Raw genomic sequence first — 10,981 nt, 5'->3', positions numbered from 1 at the left:
ATGGATCGAGTTTTCTTTTACGTTCTCACCTCTCCGTTTTATGGCTCTGATGTCACTCCGGCGGGGTGATTATATTAGCATAGAGGCACTTCTCGGAGGGAGGCCGACCTGGTGGCCCGAGTGCGTGACACTTGCTCGCTATAAATCGGAAGGCGTTTTTGCTGCTGTTGTTGTTGAACCATTGGTACTTTCTGTTGAATAATGTTCATTAATTTAACAGATATACTTTGTTTTTTGCTGCTGTTGTTTTGAGAGGCATACTTTGTTGTGATGTTTTTGTTGATTTTTGTTGATGCCTCGTTCATTTTTTTTTTACTTGACTACCTGTTTGTCTTTATAATATCGTTAACAATTTAGCTTTCAAGAAACGAATTTTTCACAATCGTTCGCAAGTAAAACCGTTTATCTGATAAGCCTAAAATAATGTTAATCGTCTCCAGAAATATATAAGTAGTATGGGGTTTTGGGTTGGGTTGGGTCCTTGCTCCTTCACCCATCCTCAGGTAAATGGTGTCACTTTCGGGAGGTTTAATTTAATTAGGATCATCAAGTCAGGACGCTGGGGAAATTTCCATCTTATTTTATGTAGTGTTTATGCAACGAAATCCCACTTGCTTTACATTTGCCACAAGGAATTTTTTTTTCTTTTTGTTTTTTGCTTTGGCTTCTCTTTCGTTTGCACATTCCAAATTAACTCTACTTGAAATTCATTGGATTTCATCATTTTTCGCGCTGTTTTTACATTTGCTGTTGCCTACTTTAAACACAATGAATTTTTTTCTGCTTTTGTAATTTGTATTGAATACAAGGAAACGCCTTTGTTATTTGCTGTTCACCTTTGTTGTATTTGTTGCCTTGACTGGACGTTGTTCATCTACCTTCTAATTAGCTTTTCATATTAAATGTCTGACATTTTCATATTTAAATTAAATCAACTGTATCTTGGTATTTAATTAGTTCTACTCTGCATCATCTTCCCTTTTATTATCTCGACTCCCAAGAGTGATGGGCACATCTGATATCCTTTTTTAAGTAGTTTTGGGGAACACTTAGGTATTGAACGGTGGAGAGAGAGAGAGAGAGAGAGAGAGAGAGAGAGAGAGAGAGAGAGAGAGAGAGAGAGAGAGAGAGAGATTGGAATGTTTTCAAGGGCCTTGATGAAATTTACCACTTGCAGGGTTTCGCTAGTATAACCCATGAATTTTAATACGATTTAAATTAGTTTTTATATTGATGATCTTGAGAGCTCAGATTTTCTCCAGTTTTTATTGTATTTTTATTTATTTTTTGTTAGAATAATGAATTTTTATTGTTTTTGGCAGCCATAAGTTAGGTCGACGGATAATTGTGATTTCATTCTATTTTTTTTTTTGTTCAAGTACTGTATTTTGGTTGTTTCTGGTCGTCTTAATGGTAAATGGTAAAATTGCATTTAAAGATGATAGTATTTTGCCTTTCTTGTATTCTTTTGGAGTTTCCTAAAAAGATAAAAGCAATATGATAGTCTTTTGCCTTTCTTGTATTCTTTTGGAATTTCCTAAAGAGATAAAAGCAATATGAAAAGGATGGAATGAAAGTAAATAAATGTAGAAATCAGACGGGGAAGAGAGATTGGTTCAGAAATGAAGGAAAAGGTTATTGCTTGAAGTTGTCTGCTGACATTAGGAACCTGTTATAGCCAGAGTGACTCATCCCTTCTTCAGGGATGACATCATATTTATTCCTAACTTTCTCAGACGAGAGCTCGATACAGTAGACATGAGAGTTACTTTGTGTGGGTTATTCTTTAGGTTAAGCCGAGGAAAGGGATCACTCTTTTGAGATAACTGATTGAAGGTACCACGTATTATGTCAATATCGTCCACAGGAGAAAAGAGAATAAAAGACTCTAGTAGCTCGATAATTTCGCCTTCCACCAGGCCTCTTCAAGAGCTTTATTTTAACTGTTAACTGTTGAGTTAAAATAAAGCTCTTGAAGAGGCCTGGTGGAAGGCGAAATTATCGAGCTACTAGTCTTTTATTCTCTTTTCTCCTGTGGACGATATTGACATATCTCATCTTCGTGTTATGAAGATTATATCTACCACGAATTATGTAGAGAAGCCCCTCCCCCCTTCTAATTTTTTTTAAACAGTTCACGATTTATTTTTCTTATTTCCCCTTCAGGGATGACATCACTAGCCCACTTCTGCTCCACAAGTACCATTCACCACATTAAGATCACTACTCCTTGAGTGGTTTCCCCCAGTGGGTTTGCGTGTCTGTCTTCCCGTGTGTGTGTGTGTGTGTGTGTTACATCAACAGAAATAATCCCCTTTAGTATGACTGTATGCGTGCATATGTCCATATGTCCATATGCGTTTGTCTGTCTACGTGTGTATATGTATGTGTACGTGCCATGTCGACGGAAATAGAACACCTTTCGATCTCTCATCTTGTCTCCGGTTCGGCGACTTTGCAATTAAAAGAGGCTCCTAAAAGTCTTTATACGTCGGCTAAATGGAGATGAAGTCATTATTATACAAGGTAGAAGATTATTTATAGGTTAAGGTTATTCCCGAACGTGACGTCACCGTGGGAGATAATGTTACATCCGCCCGAGTCGTGGCTTTGAGGGGGATTATTAAGGAGGAGTTTCGGATAATATTGTAGCCCTTATTTCGGGTTCATATTCTTTTTTTAATGATATAGGGTGAATCCCCCGTCTTTTTTCGTCTTCCCGCCCCTTCGTCCTAATGCACTTTGCTTCTTCTTGGGAGATGTGGCGTGGTGCTTCTCTCTTACTCTTTTTTTTATTTTCATTTTTTTAATAGTTTAAAGTAAAAGTCCTTCCCCCCCCCCCACTCCTCTGAAGGTCTTCCACTGGTAGAAGTAGTAAAGCAAGATACTGAGAGAGAAATTCAGAATTAATTCATTGTGAAATCGTCGTGGTTTTAAAGTGTGCTATTTCTGAGGTACTTTTTTTTTTAATTACTTTAAATCGTTACAATTTATAAGCGCGTACCTCTGGGAAGACAACTTCGTTGAGAGAGAAATCAGAATGAATATAGATTCATACTGTTTTTGTCACGGTACTCAATTTTTTTTTTTTTTTTTTTTTTTTTTTTTTTTTTTTTTTTTTTTTTATGGGAGGCATTATTTACAATGAGGTAAAGAATATCTTAGAACTCTGTAGGGAAATGTTATAGCAATACATTATTCTTACGTATATTTAGCCACAGAAAAAGTCTTCATTTTTAACACAGCTAACTTGAGGTCTCTTTACTCTTGTTCCAACCTGACTGTTGGATAGATGGAAGTCTCCTAGCCTATGCTCAAGAGAGGAAGCACAGAAGTACCCGTACAGTAATTTTTTCTTAGGGTGTTTATTGCATATTTTGGGAAATTGTGGCCGGGGGGACACTGCAGTGGCGCAAGTGGCAGGTTGAAACTTGTGTTCCAATATCTTGGCCTCTGTTTACAAAATTCTACAAAGTTCAGAGCAGAAAATATTATAAAATAGGAGCAATCTAATTTAACTCCACGCAGCAGCAATTATGAAGAGAAGTGGAATCATCTTGGGTTTCGAATCGCGGTACCTCCGGGATACTGACTTTGTTCAGCATGAATTTAAGATGAAATTATCGAGGTTTCAAGTTGCGGTACCTCTGGGAGCGGGGCTTTTGTCTGTTAAGCGGTTTCAAGTAGTGATCGAAGAGTCTCGTGTAGCCTTTTTGGGGTCGTGTGTCAGTGGTTAAGATGTAAATAGATTTGAAATCAAGGGCCTGTGGGGCTATCTATCGCCTGTCTTCGCTTCGCCTGGAGGAGTTCTGAGGGAGGCTTCAGAACTGAAGTGGTTCTGTTTCATGTCTCTTAGTGTTCAGTTTATGTATATTTATTTGTTCGCTTCTTTTGATGTTTAGTTATTGTTTGTTTTTATTCAAAGTTTATTTTTCTAGATATTGATAATTGATATTATATTATACATTTTCTATCAGCAACTCTTCAATTTTTTGTGTTTCCCGCTTTTAATGTTACCCGGTTACCAATGTATAATTTTATTGTTAAATTATGAATTTTAAGCTCCCCATTAATTTACTTTTGGTTGTCGATATTAACTGTTGTAACAATTTATACGTTAATTAATTGGCACACCATGTGTATTCTTGGTAGAATTTGCCAGACTGGGATTCTTAGAAAATTCTGTGTAGTGAATTAATACTGGCATGTCGGCCCGAAACCCGGATAAAAGAGAGGACTGCGCGCGAATGCAGTATTTTCGCCATAATCAAGTTGATTTGAATTGCAACTGATTTCAGAGGTTTGTCCAAGCTACAGTCTTCCCCTTTATTGTCCGAAGTCCGCCAGAATACATTGGCAACTATTTTGAAATTGAATAATGCCTGCTGAGAGGCTAGTTTATTGAATGCACCCTTTCATCCAGTGAGAAAAGCCTAACATTGGTAAACAGTAGGCATAGGTTATGAGTGTCCAAAGGATGTGAATCGCATCGTTGACCATTCCAAGTAATAAGTAACTTGTTGTCTCCGATTAACGGCATTAACCAAATATTTTAGCGTGTATTGCTCAAACCTTCGGTGTGACGAAAGAGGTGCTTTAGTCATTGCTGGAGATTTCAGTAAGTGGTGTGGCGTGGGGATGATAAGTTTATCACCGCTGCATTATCCTACATAAAGGCATGTCTGCTTTCGGCAGCGCGTTTTGCCATCAGTGCTGGCATAAATGTAAGTGAAGATGTATCGGGCGACTTAGGTGATAGGTTAGAAATTTCTTTTTGGTTGATTGGTAAATTAAATGCTGTTGAAAGTTTTATTATAATTTGTATTGCTTTCAAATCGGGTGGTTCATTTTGAAATTATTTTGAGAGTATGTTGATTCATTGGATGTTTGTTGAAACTTTTAGTCACGGCAGTGGTATTTCTTAAAAGTTTTTTTTCATTTCAGTTTTATATATATCTTGCATGGTGATGGATTTGTATAGTTTATTTAGAGATTTAAGTTTGATTTGTTAGTTTATTGATAAATGTATATAGTTTTTTATGGATAGCTTGTGTATTAATTTGTTTAGTTCTTTTGCATTAGTAAGTTTTGTGCTTCACACCTTGTTACCAAATGAACAAGTTATTAGAGGAAGTTTATTGAAAATTGTTGGAATACACACTTATTTTCACTACACTCTTATATTCATCTTCATACGCACTTTACGTTGCATCAGAGATATTCTCGCTCTTGCAGAGGCTATACTCTCTTTATCGGTGTCTTCTTGTGTCTGTTTTCTGTGTTTGTTATCACTCACTCGTCCTCTGAGGCGATGCAGATCTTATCTCCGCACGTCTTCAAAGTGAACAACTTGCAGTATCTTTGCATTAGCTGAGCTCATCTCAGCTTATCTCCGTTCTCCCTTGGTCTCCTCAGAGCCATGTCTCCCTGTATGTGATTTGTCATTCCCACTGTCATTGCGAGAGAGAGAGAGAGAGAGAGAGAGAGAGAGAGAGAGAGAGAGAGAGAGAGAGAGACTGGAATTAGGCCAGTAGATAATATCCTTCGCAAGCGCTAAATAGAATGTGCAAACATTCCTGAGGGTATGATGTCATGATGATGTCACTTTGAACGATGATGACATCATGGCATGACTGGTTGTCAAGAATAGTAATGGAATGGGTAGGGAGAAGAGAGAAGAGGAGGAGGAGGAGTAGGAGTAAGAGGCATAACTGGGAAAGGACGGCCGCAGCTTGTTTATTTTGCTTACTATTACTCAGTCCTTTGGCTTTTGCACTGTTCTATAGTAAGGTTTCAGTTTTTTTCCTTTGATCTTTACTCCTCGTGGGCGAGAAACAACGACAGGCAGATTAAGATTGTACAGATTAAGACTGTTCAAGGTTCGTATCTTTGTCTCTTCTGCTATCTCGTAAATGGCGGAAAAAAGAAAAAACTGACGTTTAGAGACGACACGGCGCCTTCTTCAGGATAGATGGACCGGAATTTAGTTTTTAAAATAGCAAAGAAGCAGCTGACCTAATTTTTGTAATGAGCAGGTAAACATTTTTTTTTTACATGAACAAATTGAAACTGGAATAGGCTTTTAACATTTGGAAATAATAAGGGTGCCTCCATTTTGAATATTTATCAGCGACAGGCCAATGAGCGATTAAAATTATCGTTTTTGTCAGGTTTATCGTTTGATGATTGCCCATATGAAGAAAAGCGTTCTATTGGAATTTGGATAGAGTTCGTATTTCATAAAATCTCAGTAATCCCAATGTCCTCTGTTTCCGTACGAAACGTTTTTAGAGATGTTTCGAAACTGGCCTCGTTTTTTCACACTGAAGTAATTTTCTCTCGTAGGATGAGTGAGGAGATTGATTTGAAAGTCGTTAACAGCTATTTCTTTTGTGGTCATGTCTACGCGTGCCTGATTGTTTATTCTATTTAGTAAACATGTTGAATTCGGTAACCCTCATCAGAACAGCAGTATATGAATGACCAGTTGACTTCAGCCGCTCATTAACATCCGTAAGTTTATCGCTTTGAATTTTTTTTGTTCTTTCGTGGCTATCATCCTTCCTATTGATAATCACTGGCATTTTACTTCTAATGCTACTGCTACTGTTACTACTAATACTGAAGAAAATGAAATCCTGACAGTTTTTTTCATTTAAATTTGCTTTAATCATTCGTCTTTATATCAACTGAGACTCCACGCTAACTTTTAGTCCCCAGACGGTAACTGAGCCAATATTACCAATTGCTTTCCTTCAAGTTCGAAGCCCCCCAAAAAATATTCTAAGGGGTTGGGACATTTTGGACCCCAAGCCACCTTCATCCTGCCAGCCTCCTTACCTAACCCACCGAACCAGCATGATCCCTCCCCCTTCGTTAACGAACTCGACAGCCAAACGCAATTAATGAAAAATCGGTCTTTATTTTTCCGTCTCTGCACTGTCGCATTTCATTAGTCTGGAATGAGTTAGTCGCGCTGCTGCTGATGTTGTTGTTGTTGGCAGTCTGTAATGGTTATTCATTATCGTTTCTGTTATTGGTTTATACTTTCATCATGATTGTTATTCTTGCCCTTCTGTATTTTTAATGACGATTTTACTCATATTGATATTGTTGCTGTTATTATGTTTGGGTAAGGTTTGGAAAGCACGATGAAAGCAAGCGAAAATATAAAAGCAAACCTCTTCAATGTTAAATGGAACAATGTAAAAATGCAATGCTAAAAGCAAACACCGATCCAAGAGCTACAAAAATCGATTCTCGATCGACTGAGCACTAGGAGCAGTATTTTACAAGCTATTATGCTTAGTTAAGATTACCTGTGTGTATTTTTCACATTACTACCACTCATGTGAAGGATATCTAAAATTATTACGGAGCGTCTTCGGAATAATTTTAGACGAAAGTCCTAAATTGCTTAGTCTGCTAGCTAGAAAATCAGAGGCAGAATTAATTGTGATGGCATTTACAATTCATTAATTGCTGATCAACACCTAACGTTGTGCTTCACATCAAAGGGAAACATAATTCTGTTTTTCTAATGCAACATTTCTTATATGGTTAAATGCTCTCCTGCACTGCTTCCAGGGTATTTAAAATGACCTTTGTAGTCCGCGATATTCCACTTTATAATTGCCATTCTTATTCGGTATTTTCTTGATATCTCTTCTGTTAATCAAACCTGGTTCCATTACTATGGCTTTTCTACCGTCATGGCTTGTCTCTTGGTTTTAGGAACTTGACTCCTCTTGACCGTCAAAGAATATGAACTTTTGAACCCAAAAGAGGAAAATGTTTACATGTACATGATCATTGTCAGTAGTCTACAGCATCATGATTTAGTTTCCATTTGTCTTACATTGAATAATAATCAGAAGCTGCCTTTCCTTTGCATTTCTCCGCTGCTTTTTTTTTTCCACATGGCTGATTGCACCTGTGCTTATCTCAAGACCTCTCAAGGTAATTAGAAAAAAAAAATGTTTGTTACAACTTCCTTGGGGCCACAGAGAGAGAGAGAGAGAGAGAGAGAGAGAGAGAGAGAGAGAGAGAGAGAGAGAGAGAGAGATGCAGGGATAATAGAATGAGAAAGAACTGTGAGAAAAATGAGCGAGCCTAGAACCACAAGAAATTGACTCCTCTCTCCACATTCAGGTTACATATACCTCTCTTCGAGGCGGTTGAAATTCGAGAGAAATTTTGAGCGTTCTTCAGTAAGGTGAACAAAAGCCGAGTGAAAAATAGTTTGTTTATTTCCCCTGGAAACGTCCCTGGAAACATCCCTGGAAACGTCCCCGTGGAAATCATGTGGAGAAAATCTAGTGGCGTGAGAGGAAGTATTGCATCAACCTCATCCTTTGCAATCTTTATATACGCCCGAGTTTCGGGTATTGTGTGGTGCGAAGAATGTTCAGTGTCGTGATTGATACCATATATAAAATTAGAAAGTCGTGGACAATATATATATATATATATATATATATATATATATATATATATATATATATATATATATGTATATATATTACACACACACACACACCACACTTCAGAAAGTCAGTTAAGGTTGGGAGCAATATTTTGAATAAAAGAGTATGTAAGTTTTGTGTGTGTGTCCAGTGGGTTTCAAATATTGTTTTTTTGTATGTGTGTTTATACATAAACACACACATACAAACAAACAAACACATAAACACACTTTCTGACAAGGTATGAACCAGAGAAACGGATATAATCAAGTGAAAGTATTCTGTCAAGGAACGAAGAGAACTTTCACAACGTTTATTTGTATTATATTAATGTGTTCCAAAGGTCGACAGCAGTGTATGTATTTATTGAACGTATATTAATAAGTTTGGAAAGAGGAGAATTTTTCGAAATAATTGAGGGGAGAGAGAAATTATATAGGAGCTCTGATATTCTGTAGATAAGTGTGAAAAACTGCTAGCATGCCAACAGGAGGGACTGAGATGTTTATTTATGATGAAGAGGACATCTGTGAAAAAAAAAAGGGGATGATTTAAAATTATATGAGAATATGGCCTCATAATGCCAAGGAGTCGCCCAATTTGTCAAGATAATGATATTTATAAGAAGGGCACAACAGTGACTTAAATGGAAAAGGGCTATATAGATAGGGAAGTAATGAAATGCATCCAATAGTCGCAGATAATATTAAAGAGTCTTATTTGAAATGGCTTTTCGTCCCTAAAGGTAAATGATTTACGTTCTTGTATGAAAGCTTCTATAGGCTTTCAAGTAATCTACTTCAAGTCGTACACACACACACATACATGAGTTCATATATATATATATATATATATATATATATATATATATATATATATATTATATATATATATATATATGCATTTGTCAACCTGGTATCATTAAAAAAGTTTTTATCAAACGTAGTTTCAGCAGCTCTTACAATGATTTAATTATCCGATAGACAGGGAAATATAATTAAAAATTAGAAAATGAATATCACCGGGAAGATAGGTGTGTAGAAATATATAAATACATATGTAGGAGGGACGGGAGTTGAATTATCTAGTAAACTTGGTGAGAGAAGATGGATGTGGCCGCAGTCGTTAATAAAGTTCGCCCGACGCCCTAGGCACGCACCGGAAGCAGACAGGGTGAGAGGAGGGGGAGGAGGAGGAGGAAAAAGGAGGAGGAGGAGTAGGAAAAGGGACGGAAAAGAAGAGTGAATGTTTCAGTGGAGGGAAAATAGAAAAATCAATTTAAATGAAGGAAATTTAAAAGTTAATTTTGAAGAAAACAATTTTGCTCATATAGATCAACAAAACAATGGGTGTATCTTTATAAACACGCATATATATGTATAAATACACACACACACACATACACACACACACACACATATATATATATATATATATACTATATATATATGTGTGTGTGTGTGTGTGTGTGTGTTTATTTATTTATTTGTTGTATTTCTTTTATATTAATTCATTAAAATTCTCACTAGAAAAACATTTCTTGTTGATGATCACTGAATTTCAGTGTCAGCTTGTCAACCTTTTCAACTTAAATGTAAAATTGAAGTTTTAGGTGTAAAAATGCACTATGGCGTGACATCAACCTTTGATGAAGGCTCCTCTTGAGTCAGGATTGTTCCCGATAAATGAAGAAGCAAGTTGAAATATTTTTATGCTTGACAATAGGAAATGCAGAATATTCTTGCCATTCTATTTTTATCTTGTGAACATTGCTGAAAATCAACATGACAGTAATTTCAGCGTCACGAACACTTGCAGACGTGGAGAAAATTGAAAAAGGCAACTTAATGGTTAGGTAATTACAAAAACGACGTCATCGTTACTCTGATCACCCAGTCCATTAGAAAAATTCGGAGGAATCATATGCTGGGTTTACATCCGAAAAGAAGCGACAGACTTATTTTTAAAATAGAATAACTCCGAAAAATGTTCCAAGACAACCACAACAGACTGCGGAGAAAAACGTGTTTATGCCTGAGAAGCGAGCGTGCAGAGATTTGGGAACTTCATAAACTGTCTCGCTAGGGGCCATAAAAGGCTCCAAGGTCACTGTCCTCTCGCTTCAACACGCATCGACTGGTGATTAAAAAAAAATAATAATAATTCCGCGTAGGGGAGGGGGATGGTGCCGTCATGCACCTCACTTGGGTGACTGTAGCCATTACTGAAGGGTGTTTGCAGCGTCCCTTAGGCCCCTAGCTTCATCCATTTTTTTTTTATCCTATTACTCTACCTCCATTCCTTCTTATTTTCTTTCATCTTTCTGTCGAACCTTTGAAACGATTACTCATTTGTGCAGGTTTGGGGTTTTATCCCAGTTCCATCTTTAGTTGTGTATTGTATCACCTTTATTTTCTGGAACTCTCTTCCTATCCAACCAGTCTAACAAGCGCCTCAGTGGCGTGGTAGGTTTGGTCTTGGCCTGCCACCTCGGTGGTCGCGGGTTCGATTCTCGG

General features: G+C 37.1%; 2 protein-coding genes across 5 annotated transcripts in view; one reads left to right on the top strand and one right to left on the bottom strand.

The window, feature by feature from the left end:
• Positions 1-10,981, top strand: part of LOC135206905 (guanine nucleotide-binding protein G(o) subunit alpha) — a 676,543-nt gene that overhangs the window by 204,054 nt on the left and 461,508 nt on the right. The gene's annotated exons all lie outside the window — the stretch shown is intronic.
• LOC135206906 (SET and MYND domain-containing protein 4-like) overlaps positions 1-10,981 on the bottom strand; it is a 175,818-nt gene that overhangs the window by 122,098 nt on the left and 42,739 nt on the right.

The sequence above is a fragment of the Macrobrachium nipponense genome, chromosome 31, assembly GCF_015104395.2.
Source record: "Macrobrachium nipponense isolate FS-2020 chromosome 31, ASM1510439v2, whole genome shotgun sequence".
NCBI classification, from domain to species: Eukaryota; Metazoa; Arthropoda; class Malacostraca; order Decapoda; family Palaemonidae; genus Macrobrachium; species Macrobrachium nipponense.
The sequence above is the reverse complement of the archived record's forward strand: the minus strand, read 5'-3'. Positions and strand labels throughout refer to the sequence as shown.